Source organism: Manis javanica, chromosome 2 (assembly GCF_040802235.1).
Source record: "Manis javanica isolate MJ-LG chromosome 2, MJ_LKY, whole genome shotgun sequence".
Lineage (NCBI taxonomy): Eukaryota > Metazoa > Chordata > Mammalia > Pholidota > Manidae > Manis > Manis javanica.
Window position 1 is genome coordinate 39,975,949 of NC_133157.1, and position 14,749 is coordinate 39,990,697.

At 35.7% G+C, this 14,749-nt stretch overlaps 1 long non-coding RNA gene across 1 annotated transcript; it reads left to right on the forward strand.

Annotated features, from left to right (window-relative positions):
• Window positions 1-455: 455 nt before the first annotated feature.
• On the forward strand, window positions 456-7,621 carry LOC140847672 (uncharacterized). Its single transcript, XR_012127675.1, has 2 exons — window positions 456-3,243; window positions 3,569-7,621. It is a non-coding gene; the product is annotated as an uncharacterized lncRNA (long non-coding RNA).
• The last annotated feature ends 7,128 nt before the right edge of the window (window positions 7,622-14,749 follow it).

Below are 14,749 nucleotides of genomic sequence, written 5' to 3' on the forward strand. Positions count from 1 at the left end.
GCTGAGCTGGGGGTAGAGGGAGAGAACTGTAGGTTCTCTAAATGAATTTTCATAGACTTGAATACATGCTTTCTCATTTTATTTCTTTAGAATTATTTCCAAAGGTTTTTAAGTCACTTTCTTTTGTCAAAAAAGAATAATTACCCACTTTACTGGAGAACTGGCCTACAGAACTTCTCATGTTGTAAAACAGTAAGTTGACTTAGGTATAGAATTTTAAACTTCCATTTCTAAAACAATCATAGCATTCCTAAACCATTGTTTATTTTTTAACTCAGAGCTCATTTTCCAGCCTGTAGACACATTTCTCCATTATCTCTTTGGCTATGGGTTCATTTCTTCATTGGCATTTATATTTCTATTAAGCACTTTAGTAAGAGAAATACTTGTATTAAAAGAAAATAAGAAAGTATGGAAGTGATTCTAGATATAATGAAATATTTTTTTGCCAAATACATAAATCACTTGAGTTTTTTACATTTTTTTAAAATAGAAAAGTGGGACTCCATTTGTCCTCATTGACTCTTCAAAAAAAAATTCCATAATGAAGAAGAAACCTATGTTGTATGTGATTCGTTAAGTTTAGAATAAGTGAAGCCTATTTTTTAAACATAGGTAGAAGAGGTCTGTAGTATAGATATGCTGAAAATGCCAGAATTCTCATGACTCCATGATTACTCTTTTTCTTACCCAGAGCTCCAGCTCCAGTGCACCCACTCCTGGAATCTTCAGAACAAAGTTGTGTGATGACAGCTAGCTTCCAGTTTTAATACTAAATGCAAGACAGCTCAGATGGTCTTGACTCCCAGACTTCATAATGCCAAATGTGTTTAAAAGACAAATACAAAGTTAGCATCAGAAGAGTCCAGGACAGTTGTTTTTGTTTTGTTGTTTCGTGGCTTTTTAAAAAGTAGCAAGGTATGCAATTCCAATTCTTTTTTTCTAAAACAACAAGTATTTATACTTCTTCAAAACTTAAATCTGTATGTTTGGTTAAAGCTCAACATAGTATGCTTGAAAAAAGCTTTATTTATGACTTAACCATCAAAATAGAGAAATGGAAAAAGTTTTGCTCTTTTGTAACAGTAACTGAGAAGTAGCAAGCTTTCTTTTTTATTTGCTTTTGTTCTTAAAACTGACAAGTTTAAAATGGTTATAACATTGTGCAAAATCAGAGAAAAATGAAGAGTCACAAAAGAGGTGAAGTAATCATTTTCTACTTTATCATGAATACTGCTGTTTCATAATTATGCTTTCATTTTTTAAGCAGTTCTCAACTTAGAGAAATTTTGCCAGGATAATAAGGAACTCCCAGATACCCTTTACCAAGACTGATCAACCCTGAATACTGTGCCACATTCTCCCTCCTCCCCAGCCTTCACCCTTTGTGTTTGAATGCGCATTGCACTCATCATCCCCTTTTTACACAAAAAAAGTCAGCGCATAAGGATGACATTTCCCGGACCTTCTTATATAACTTTATTACAATTATCCAACTCAGAAAATTAGAATTGATAACATTTATTTCAACTAAACTATCATCCATATTCCAACTTGGTAAATTGTCCCAATAATGTTCTTTCTTCTTCTATTCCAGGGTCACTTAACTTTTTTTTTTTCCTTCCAGGGTCTTGACATTTTGCCGCATATTTTAAAGGTTTGATAATAAGAAGTTCTATTTAAATACCTGAAGATTTACTTATTACCAGGTATAAACAGTTTCTGATTAACATCACCTACCATAATGTATGCCAAACGTAAGGGACCAAACTGGCCTTCCTTGTTGCCTGGCCCTAACTGAATGTGTTCATTTTCTGGCAAGGCCTCAGGAGATACCAGGGAAACTGAGAGATCAAAAATAGAAGCCTCTACCAAAATCAGGTGTATCTGTAGTATGTGCATTTTAGAATTAATGTAACCCAAAGACTCTTATTAAAGTTACTGAAGCTACAGTGAAAGAATATACAAAAAGATAGTAAAGACAAGAAAAATAATACCATTACTTAAACATGTTAATTTTACTCCCAAACACTCTTTTATATCATCAGATAGCAGAATCAGAATTACTATAAAAGAAATTTCTAATCTTGGAATACAAAACTTACCTTAATACTGCATTTCAAACTCAAGTACATTAGTTTTACTTGGATTTTATTTATATGGGAAAGACACATAGCTGCTTTTATAAACAACTTATGTGAGATTTAAACAACATTGTCTATAAAAATGTTACTCCTTAGCATTTTATACTAAATAGCATTTCATTTCTTTATTGTTTGTTTTATCTGCATTATTCCTAATAATTTTATTAACTACCATAACTTCATAATTTTTTCTTCCTTTCTCCACTATTTCCCTGTATGACTCCCTGTTTTGTCCTTAATTATGCCCTACTTAATCTAACATCTACAGTTTATCACAGGCCATTCTTTTATCTATCACACCATCCACTCAGCTTAGAAAGTAGAAAATTATTTATAAGCTTAAACTTAGATATCCCTTCTTGAAAGTATATTTCATCATAACCAGTTGGAATTAATCTTTCCACCAATACTTTTATCCTAATTGCACTTCTAGGAGAGTTTTGATCCGCCTTGCAGTAAATCTGTTGCCATGTTGGGGATGGCCTTTGTTTTCTCACATGTTTGTAGGCAGAATGGGAAAGCACCTTCCCCCATGTCTGAATGCAGCATCGGAAAGCACAAGCTTGAGAACACCCGGTGCAGTCCTTGGAAGTTATCCGTCAGTTATCTGCCCACAAAAACATATCTTGCCCTCAAAGACGAGCCAAGACTCCTTACTCTGAAAATAGGAAGACCTTGCGGATGTGTGAAAACACCATCCCTGCTTACCAGGCAGCTTCTAAGAAAATCAACAAGGTGCCCTGGCCTGCCCCCACTGAGAAGGGAAAGATGAGTATAGCACTTGGCTGAGGTCCGAGAAAGGCAGTATAAAAATAAAGGTGCTGCGTCACTTCGGGGCTGCAGCCATTGTCTGTCCATCTGTGTTGTCTGTGTTTTTTGTTCTCTCATTTCACCCAAAGAAGATGAGTGGCACACTACATTAGGTGCCCAGACATGGGGCGTCCTCTCAGAGTGAGTTGTACATATATTCAGCTCCTTGCCTCCCCTTCAGACTGGTGGACTTCGACGGCAGGCACTGTCAAGTGGCGCCCGAACAGGGACCTGGAAGTACAGAGGAGAACGTGAGAGCTGCCGCGGGATAATAGTGCGCATGAAACAGGTGAGGGGCAGTGAATCATTTAACCTCTGAGAGTAACGTCGGGGCCGGAAACAGCCGAGTCCTATTTGCACAGATACTTAAGCATATGCTGCAGACGCGCGGCTCAAAGGTAGGACAACAACAACTAACAAAATTTTTAGAATTTATAGAACAAGTATGTCCTTGGTTCCCTGAAGAAGATATCTCGTTTAAAAGATGCTGTTTTTCTCAGTTTAGGAGATAGTCCTGCAGCTAACACGATGTAAATAGAACTTACAAAATAATCAAGCTACACCCTCAAACCAACATATAAATAACTCTATTCTATTGACTCCTTTCCTTACAGGCAGTTGTCCTGGAGTTAGGCATTTTCTTTTCTGCAGCCCCAGGAAAGCAAAACAAGCTTGTGACTCAGATTAAAACTCCAGCAGTGAAAAGTCACACAGTCCCTGCACATAACAGACAGGCAGGAGCCTCTCAAGAAATGATTAAAGCTCGGGCATCTAAATTCTTTCAGTGAAAATCTATTCTACTTACTAGGTTCATCATTATCTTTGAAAATTGGGAAGTTTTAAACTAGAGTCCCTGAGATAGAAGAAATTTATATTTTACTATACAGCCTGGCTTTAAATAACTCATGCTAAAATTGTACTTGCATTTTATTTCCAGCCCCCTGGACTGGGGCTGTATAAGCCTTGACCCAGTAATGTAAACTGCTTGCCCTTAGAGTGTATTCTTGAAAACTGAAGTACTTTTAATCAAATAAACTAAGAAGAAAGAAGACAATTGAATATTAGAAACTCAAATCTTTATGTCAGTTTGTCTGTGTTTATGTTTTTATATGAAAAATGTTGCTAACTGTAGTCATTATGTCTCGGTCTACATGTTTGTGTGTCTAAGTGTGTCAATAAAAAATGTTTTCTACTTCCGGAGGGTATTAATAAAATTGATTTAAAGACAAGTGCTTGTGAAAATTGGGCATTCTAAAACTTCCAGAAAATCTAATAAAAAATATTATGCATTAATGCTAATTTAAGCTTAACTGATATGGACATGTCCTTATAGTTATCAGCTGCCAAAGTTTACTTAAAGTCATTTAAGTTGATGTTACCTGTTAAATATTTCAAGATGATGCTTAAATAAAAGCTTGACTTTGATGTGTAGTGAAAGTTTTGTAACTGATCTAGCATGGTTGCTAAAAATAAGTAAACAAGTGTAGCAAATAAACTTTTTAATAATAATACTGTATTAATGTGTAACAATGTATATTTCTGCAAACAGCCAGAGAATTTTTGTGGTAACCAAAATTCTTAAAGTTTGCTAAGTTATATAGACATATTTTGCACTTAATTAAAAATTGTGCTGTAAGGCACATTTCCAAAAATGATAAAATATGTTCATAAATGTATCAATCTGAAGAATGCTGGTGTAACAGTTTACAGTGGCCTATTTTTCAGTGTTCACTGAAGGTTAAAGTATCAAATGGTAATAAGTTCTAATGAAAACTACTTAATGGAATAAGGAAAATATTTTGGAATGTTAAAGATGTGTGTTTTAATAAGAGAAAGTATAAAGAATGGAAATTCGTTTTGTTGAGGGTAAAAGAAGGTAATTGTTCTGAAGTACAGCTATTAATTTAAAGGGGAGAACACTGAATATAAAAGGAAAAATTGTAGAAAGCTTGTGGAAAAGTTGATATAGTCATGCTATGTGAAATTAAAGCAAGTGAGTCTTGATATCGAGAACACAGCAAAATTAGAATTTTGTTTTTAGTTAAAAAGACAAAGTTTTCTTTAACTGTTAGTCTGCTCTTAATATTGAAAGATTGCAAAGGGTTCTTTGTTTTATCAAAACAGTTTCTTATGCTTAAAGTCTCAATAAATTGAGTATTTAAGAAAATGAGATCTTAATATTAAAAGGACTGTAAGTTAAGTGTTGTTAACAACTATGTAACCTTCTACATTTGCTTTTAAACTTTATTATTATCCTTCTGGTTAAATAATAAGTGTTATTTAATAACTATAATTCTATTTAGGCAAGTACCTTAAAAACTTTTGACAACTTCCCAAGACCAAATTTAAAAAAAAATGTATTTTTACCTCTCAGTTAACTCTGATATTTTCCAGAGGGCCCCTGGAACATATCAGTAGAATTTCTTCTCCTCATCAAGGAAAATGTTTGACTAATTTGGCATATTTACCCAATATATATTTACCTGGAAAGCACTGTCAAAAGGAATAATGCTAAACTTTATTACTAAATGTTTTATGTTGCAGAAATATCACTCTTCCCCCTAAGACTCTTACTCCTGATGCCTAATTAAATTTATCTGTTAGTACTACTATAATCACTGACTGTGTATGTATTAATTGTACTCATGTAGCCTCTTACTGTAATTGTACAATCAATGTAAAATGGTCTTCTAGATATAGACTCCAAATAGTTGGGTATTTTTGTGTGATAATGAAACATATTAAGCCCTTTCTTCACACTATCAAGGTGTTTGTGGGGTGGGATGCATTCTTCCTGCTCTAATAGACCACCTGAATATAAGCGCAAGAGGCTTCTCCGAGCTCTGCCATCTGATTGTCATGAAAACTTGGAACTTTGAGATCCTGCCGCTGTTGCAGTTGCAGCTGCGTTCCTCCTGCCGGTTCCTGGACTTGTCATTGGAAAGCAGAAAGAGATATCTAAGCTGGCCTGTGCATATAGCAAAACAACAAATTTGACTGTTTCTGTATTATCTGAACTCCACCAAGAACTAGGAGAAGTGCGAGCTGTGGTGCTTCAGAATCACTCTGCTATAAACTATTTGCTGTTAAAAGAACATGTAAGATGTGAACAATTTCCAAGAATGTGCTGTTTCAATTTGTCTGATTTTTCTCAAACTACCCAAAATCAATTAGATTATATCCATCATATTGTCAATAAGTTTTTACAAATGCCTAAGCTATCTAACTAGCTTTCTTAATTTCATTAGATATGACTAGTAATTGTGAGTCTGCCTTTCTTATGTATCTGTACTCCTATTCTGTTAATGTGTGTATGCAATTTAACTAGTAGTTTGTTAAAACCTATATATATATTCCAGTTATGTCTGTCTTTCAACATGTTCGATCTCAGCCATATAATGCATATTTCACACAAAACTGGAATACCATATAATCCACAAGACCAAGGCACTGTGAAACGTGCCCATGGCACCCTTAAAGCTCAATTAGAAAAAAGGGGGAGTTATATCCCTGGTCACCACAGAACCATTTAAATCATATCTTATTTGCAGCCAAAACTGCATCTGATATATTAAATCAGATAAAAGACATGTTCAAAGAACCCCTGAATAGTCTCTGGCACGCTGTCACACCTTTCTTAAGCATTTTATGTCTTCTATTGCTGTTACTAGGGCCTTGTGTCCTTCACAGCACGTGGAAACTCATCCAACAAGCCTTAAGAGACCTGCATCATTTGAAATTGCAGATGGCCCCCCCACTTGTAAATCATAAGTTCTAAAGTCAAGTATGGTAGCCAATGACGGGTAAGATGGTTGAATTGTAAATACCAACCTAAGACAAGGAGTGGTCGACAGAGGACTATAGCCCCATGACGGGTAAGGATTTACTTCAACCATACAACCTAAGACAGGCACATACCTTGACCCAGTCTGAGTTAGGCTTATTGTTTTATTAAGGTAAAAAGGGGGAGATGTTGGGGACGGCCTTTGAGGCAGAATGGGAAAGCACCTTCCCCCATGTCTGAATGCAGCATGGGAAAGCATAAGCTTGAGAATACCTGGTGCAGTCCTTGGAAGTTATCTGCCCACAAAAATGTATCTTGTCCTCAAAGACAAGCCAAGACTCCTCACTCTGAAAATAGGGAGACATTGAGGATGTGTGAAAACACTGCCCCTGCTTACCAGGCAGCTTCTAAGAAAATCAACAAGGTGCTCTTGCCTGCCTCCCCTGAGAAGGGAAAGATGAGTATAGCACTTGGCTGAGGTCTGAGAAAGGCAGTATAAAAATAAAGGTGCTGGGCCACTTCGGGGCTGCAGCCATTGTCTGTCTGTCTGTGTTGTCTGTGTTTTTTGTTCTCTCATTTCACCCAAAGAAGATGAGTGGCACACTACATCAGGTGCCCAACGTGGGGCGTCCTCTCAGAGTGAGTTGTACATATATTCAGCTCCACGCCTCCCCTTCGGACTGTTCAACTTCGACGGCAGGCACCATCATTGCCATCAATATAGTTCTAAAATTGCACCTATTTAGTAATAAATGAATGATTTGTATGTAATATCTGCCTCATTTAGGTTTATTTTTCTCGAGAGCCAGGGACTTTATATCCTCCATGATATTATTCAAATATCTATACATAGTAGATACTGAATAAATATATATTTATTGAATTCTGTTTCTTGGGTTTTTATGTACACAAGGAGAGATTACAGTGCCTTCTTCCCTGAAGAGATTTGGCTGTACTTATAGACATACTGGACAATGAACTTTGTGATGTGCTTTTAGGAATATTGAAATAGGCACTTTTATCAGTCATCTAGGCCTGCCATAACAGAGTACTACAGACTGGGTAGCTTAAGCAAAAGAAGTTTATTGTCTCTGTTATGGAGGCTTGAATTCTGAGATGAAGGTGTCAGCAGGGTTGGTTTTGTGGGCGAGGAAAAACTTTCTTCTACCCTTCAAAGGTTCTGAGTGGCCTAAGAATTAAATAGATGTGAGACAAAAACAGGAGCAAATCAAATTTAATTTTTACAAATGTACATGAGAGGCTCCCCACATACATGAGAGACTCAAAGACAGAAAGGTAAAATGAGGAATATATGCCATCCTGAGCTAAGGAAGGGGGTGGGGCCTGGGGCTTCAAAGGGAAGGAAGCATTAAGAAGAGATGTTTGGTAATTAGATGTTAGACCTGCCATGCCATAGGTCACTCCGATAAAATTTATGTCTGTTAAAAACTCTTACTCTGGAAAAGACCCTCAATTTAGATTGTAGGTATTTAAGGAGTGGGCAAAAGTTTCTCTTAAGTCCATTCAGTCTTGATTGCTTTCAGCTCAAAGTAGTTCACATGCCAAAGTGGCACACTTGGGGTGACTTATTCTGAACCCCTTCAGTTTCTTCCAAAAGCTGTGGAAGAAGGATCTCTTCCAGGCCTCTGTACTTAGCTTGCAGATGGCTGTCTTCTCCGTTTCTTCACACTGTCTTCCTCCTCTTAGAGGTCACCAGTTATTGGATTGGGACTCACCCTAGTGACCTTATGTACACACTATCTCCAAATATTTTTACTGTCTCATCTTCAGAGGTACTGGGGGTTTAAGACTTCATTATATGAATTTAAGGCGTAGGGACACATTTCAGCCCATAGCAGCACCAGTCTTGAAACTTTATTGTGTACATATTGATAAATGAACATATTTTAATGAAGATGGACATTTTATATTGTAATTAGACAATAGTAAAAGCCAGTGGAATACTAGTACATGTATAATGAGTGGTAGGTGATACTAATGGGGAGGACAAGATGTGATGATGTACAGCTTTAGGAAAAGTGAAGAATTAAAACACAACTCTTAATCCTTGGAGGAAGAGAAAAAGGTTCCATGCAATGTGTAAAATGGTGGAGAGAACATGGAAATGTGAGGCAGGAGCACTAAATATAACTTACTGCCCCAAATCCCTAGAGATGACCCGCGCGCCACTGACAGCTCCATGTTGCTTATATGTTCCAACTGTAATATTGCAAACAGAGAATAAGCCAAACCTGCCAAAGCACTCGTTTGGGTATGTTATTGGCAAACATTTGATGGTCCCTGTCCTTGAACACTTCCCCTGTGAAAGGAGGGTTCTGCTTTGCCATGATAGAGCCTCTTTTCTCTTAAGAGAGAATCTCATGATGGCCAACTTCTAAAAACAATCCAGAAATATGACTCTGGCCACCTAATCCTATGTATATATAATTACATGTGAAGCACAGAATTTCTTACATTGGAAGAGCAGCACCTTTTATTTAGTGACAGAATATTCTATTGGTAAAATTTACCAGCCAGTCTGACTCCTGCTTTCTCCCTCCTGAGGCTTGTCTATAGCACCAGTTTGTTGCCCATTAGCACCTCTGTCAAAGGGTAAATACAGGAAATAAAAGGTGAAACAGTCCAATTCAGTCCTTATTATGGACTCATAAAAATGTTTAATGAAAGATGTTGAATTTTATAGGATGGATAAAAGTAAACAGTTTTTCAAAAATCAGTTCCTTTAAATAGTAGTAAGTGGCTTATTAATATTTCAAAAAATTATAAAATAATGTATGTTAAATCCTACTGTTCCAAAAGCAATAGTATTACAGCTTCTGAAGATGCATAATCATGTAGTATTATTGAGATTACTACTTATAAAATGTAAGAGATTAAAAACAGACTAATGTGACCTTTTTAAAAGTGATACAAATAATATAAAGCCATTTGTTGTATTTTACGTCTTTAGATCACTTACAGTGACTATTTGCAACATTTTAAGAACTTTTGACTATGTCAAGACCCAGAGAAGTACCCCCTTATGAACTATGCCTACCAATACTAATATTGTGCTAATCATGGACTTTTCTTTGGGTAGTCATATGCCTCTGTAACCAATTACTGTGGACTGAATTTTTACTCAGATAGCAATTACTGTTTTCTCAAGCTTGTCTTCTCTGAAAAATATCAGCACTACTCCCTCCCCACCCCCAAGATGGCAAATAACTTAGAAAACAGGCTCATGGAGACTTCTGTCCAGAGTGAATTAAATAAGAATCAAATTCTGTTGTAAAGTTCTTTTGCAATAAGGAGTAGACTTTAAAACATAAATTTAGAAGTTGAAGTGAACTAGTGCTCAGCATATTTTGACAAGTATTTTGAAAGCTAAGACAGATTACTTTTCAGGGAAAAATGCTTATTATAAATTGATAAAGGCTACTTCAAGATATAACTTTTTCAATATGCTACTGAGATGAAGATCCAGCTTTTAATGGTTTTCATTCTACTTGCAGCCATAGGTAGTTTTCTGCCAACTATCCTGTACTGCTAAAAGTAATTCCGTTTGAGGGGTAATAGTGATTGTGGAAAGTTTGATAGTGCTATTATGTTGCAGACATTGTTCTAAGTATGTTATATGTATAAATTTATTAATCTTCTCAACAAGGTGCTATTATTTTACATATGAAACAACTGAGGCAGAGAGCTAAATAGCTTGCCTAATACCACTGTGAGAGCCACTGGGTCTGAGAAACTTCCACTGAAGCTCTTGCAAGCTTGTCCTGAAAGCGCTCCCTCCCCACCGCCCACTCTTTAACTGTAGTAAAACACACATAACATAAACTTGACCACCGTACCCATTTTTAAAGGTACAGTTCGGCAGTGTCTAGTACGTTCACTCTGTTGTGCAACCAACCTCCAGAACTCTTTTCATCTTTAAAATCACAACTCCATACCCCTGAGACAACTCCTCATTCCTTCCCCCGCCCTCCACCCCCACAAAACCTGGCAACAGCCATTCAGCTTCCTGTGAATTTGGCTAATCTCAGCACACTATGTAAGGGAAGTCAACAGTCTTTGCTATTTTGTGGTTGGCTTACTCTATCTTGGGTAATACCCTCAGGGTGCATCTGTGTTGTGGTATGTGTCAATTTCTTTCCTTTTTTATGGTACCTTCCATTGTATGTATATACTACATTTTATCATGTCATCTATAAGTAGATACTTGGGTTGCTTACACCTTTTCACTATTGTGAATAATGCTGCTGTGAACATGGGTGTACACATTTTTTCCAAGAACCAGCTTTTCAATTCTTTTAGGTATGGACCCAAAAATGGAATTGCTGGATCATATGGTATAATTCTATTAATTTTTTGAGGAACCACCAGACTGTTTTCCACAGCAGCTGTACCATTGTACATTCCTGGCAACAATGCACAAGTCTTCCAATTTTTCAACATTCTCACCAATATGTCCTGTTTTCTGTTATTTGATGATAGCTATCCTCAATGGTGTGAGGTGGTGTCTTATTGCAGTTATGATTTGCATTTTCCTGAAAACTGATGTTGAGCATCTTTTCATGTGTTTGGCCATTTGTATGTTTTTTTTTTTGAGAAATGTCAAAGCCCTCTGCCTATTTTTCAATCAAGCTTTTTTGTTGTTTTTGAATTGTAGGAGTTCTTTATATATTCTGGACATCAATCCCTTATCAGATAAGATTTGCAACTATTTCTCTCATTCCATGGTTGTCTTTCACTCTGCTGGTTGTATCCTTTGATGCACAGGAGTTTTGAATTTTGATATAAACCAATCTTTCTCTTTTTGCTTTTGTAGCCTACATTGCCCTTTTTACCCTTCCCTGTTGATGAAATTTAAAACTCCTAGACAATGGTTGATAATTCACAAGAAAAATTCATCCTCCTGAGAACTGATCTTGACCAACTAATCCTGTTGAAAAGTATTTCGACTACTATGGTTTTGTTTGCCGCTGTATCTGAGTGATGAGTTGAAGAATTTATTTCCAAAGGGAAATTGAACACACAGAGTTGAAGCATTGAGACTTAAACCAGCTTCAAACCATCTCACACATTTGTAATATATTTTCCCATGAATAAGCTGAATTCAGCTTACCCCTCCCACTAAAGCCCTATAAAAACTTCTGTCCTCTTTAGGTGTTATCACTCAAACTTATGACGTGTTTGAGAATGGATTTGAAAGGCAATAATCTGATGTAAATTCTCTTTACCATTGCATCTCTGTCAATAATTAGCATTGAAAAAAATAGTGACTGTATTTCATGTGAAACTGAATACTTAGAAACATTTTGTATAAAGATGCAACTAAATTATTTCAATTAATAGCAAATGCTAGAAAAGTTTCACTTAAGTGTATGACTTTATTAATGAAATAACAAAACAATGTAAATGTTCTGACAATTGCTATGAAACTTCATTGAAAAATATACTACAAATGTGTTAGATGGTTTGAAACTGGTTCACGTCTCAACTCTGTGTGTTTAATTTCCCTTTGGAAATCTCCAATTCATCATTCAGATATAGTGGCAAACAAAATCATTATAGTTGAAAAACTTTATATTTATTATCAATGAATCCTTTGTCTATTATTTATGAAAAATGCATTAGAATTATTTTAACTCAACAATTAACTTTATGTCTATTAAATACATACCTAGTATTACATGAGGTGGTAATATTAGCACAGTAATAATTTTTAAAAATTTCAGTGTGCATACATTCTATCTTAAAATACAATTTTTTTAAGAAAAAAATGAAAATTAGGTAATCCTAAATCATTTCACCCTGAAAAGTGTCCTAAATAAAATATGCTCAGACTGAATGTATTAAAGTTAATTATCACATTTGTATTTTACTTAGAGCTTATGAAAAGTATATGGATATGTAATTTTACATGGTAAAATAAAGCTTTCTAGAAGAAAAAATGTTTCTTTATTGGAGATTTGCAGTACACAAGGACAGCCCGAGCTGATATCACACACAGTTTTACCAGTCCAGTTCATAGCATCAACGACTTCACTCCAACCAGGTAGAAAAGAAATAGAGATTTTCATAAAGCTCAACTAAACAACTTGGACAAGAACAGGATCACAAATAGCAATTTCCTCACAAGTTGTAAACTCCTCACTCTTTGGCTAATAGAACATTTTAATCAACAAGGAGTAATTGAAATAACTTAAACAATTAAACTTCATCTTTGAGAATCTTAATATTTCACTCAGTGAAGCAGTGTAGGTTCCACCCATACCATTAAAAGAAAAAATTAGAATAAACACTGCCCTTTCTGTAGCACTGTCCTTGAAATAGAGAATGTTATTCCTTCTTCTGAACTCTTTTCCTTAACAATAAGGCAATATGAATTTTGATTGTTAATAGTTTGACTTTATTTGGAATATCAGAAATTTATATAACATGTTTATTTGTGTTTGAAAGTTTTATCTCTGAGGAGGAGTCCCTTTCTTTGTAATTCGAATTAGAAGTTAGGCTCGTGAATTAGCAGTAGGTGATTTTATAAAATTCTCATCAAGAGACCTGGGTTCCAGCCACAGCTCTGCTATCAGCTATGCATGTAATAATTATAATCTCTGAGCTCTAGGTTCTGCAGCCATTATATGGGCATGTCAATAACAATCTTCCATCTTTTCTATAGCTACAGACTATTGAAACTCTAACATGCACTAAGCATTTACACATAAGAATTACTTTAATTCTGAGAATAACCTGATACTGTAGATGTTATCCCTGATTTACAAATATGTCAGAGAGGCCAACCAAGGTAACATGGCTTTTCCATAGAAGAGTCTCTGTTTGCAAACAGATCCTTCTTTGTATAGATTCCCTTTCCATGGTATCATGCCACTGTCATGATTGTGAAGGTCATCTGAGCCAGTAGCTTTGGCAGCAGTTTGTGAAGCAGTAAAGTTCTTGGTGAGCCAGACGGCCAACACCTTTACTTTTCTATGCCTGCCTAAAAGTAGAATAGAAGTAGCCTGTTAAAGTACAGTAGAAGACCTTTGGAGGAGGGATTTGAAAATATGTTTTAGTATTGTGTATTAGTTCCTGTGCTGCTATAACAAGTTTGGTACAAAATTGATGATTTAAGACAACATACATTTATTCTTTTATAGTTTTGAAGGACAGAAGTCCAAGGTAAGTTTCACTGGGTTCCATTCAAGGTGTCAGCATGGTCCAGCCCCCTCTGGAGACTCTGTTTCCTGGAATTTTCTAGTTTTTATTGAAAGCCAGCAGTGTATCATCTTCTTCATCTTGCTAATCACATTGATGTCTTCTGTGTCAAATCTCCTCCTGCCTTCCTTCTGTTAGGGTTCTTGTGATTACTTTGAACCCCTGGTTAATACAAAAAATCTCCCCATTTCAAGCTCTTTAACCATGTCTTCAAAATCTCTTTTTGCCATGTAGTGTAATATTAACAATTCTGATGATTAGAACATAGACCTCTTTGGGGGCCATTAGCCCAAAACATTCTGATTGTCATACTGCACTATAATTACTTATAAGTCTTCTTCACGTTTTTCATTAAGATATTCTCTGTACTTAAGTAGTGCTTGGAATGTTTTGATATTTTTAAGATAATACATGTATTCCTTCTCTCATTTTATTGTATCCTTGGTACAGTCAAAATTGCTAAAGACAAAAGATAACAATGGAAATAGCATTTCTGCATTAAGTACTCAAACCTAGAATGACTTACATAAATACTTGCTTCATTTGCTTATTTAAAAAACAGTATATTCAAAGTAAAATGAATGTGTTGGTCTCAAATCATTAGTAAAATAAGCAACATCAATACCAAGAAGCTGTTGTACCTCTCAGAGCCATTGCTGGTTTCTCATTTTCTCATTTTCTAACACTTTAACTGCTTGATCACAGCAAACTGAAGATGTCAATTTAAAAAGTTGAAAAATTAAGAGAGAAGACTGTTTACTTATTATTGAGGCCCGAACAAGCAGAATTA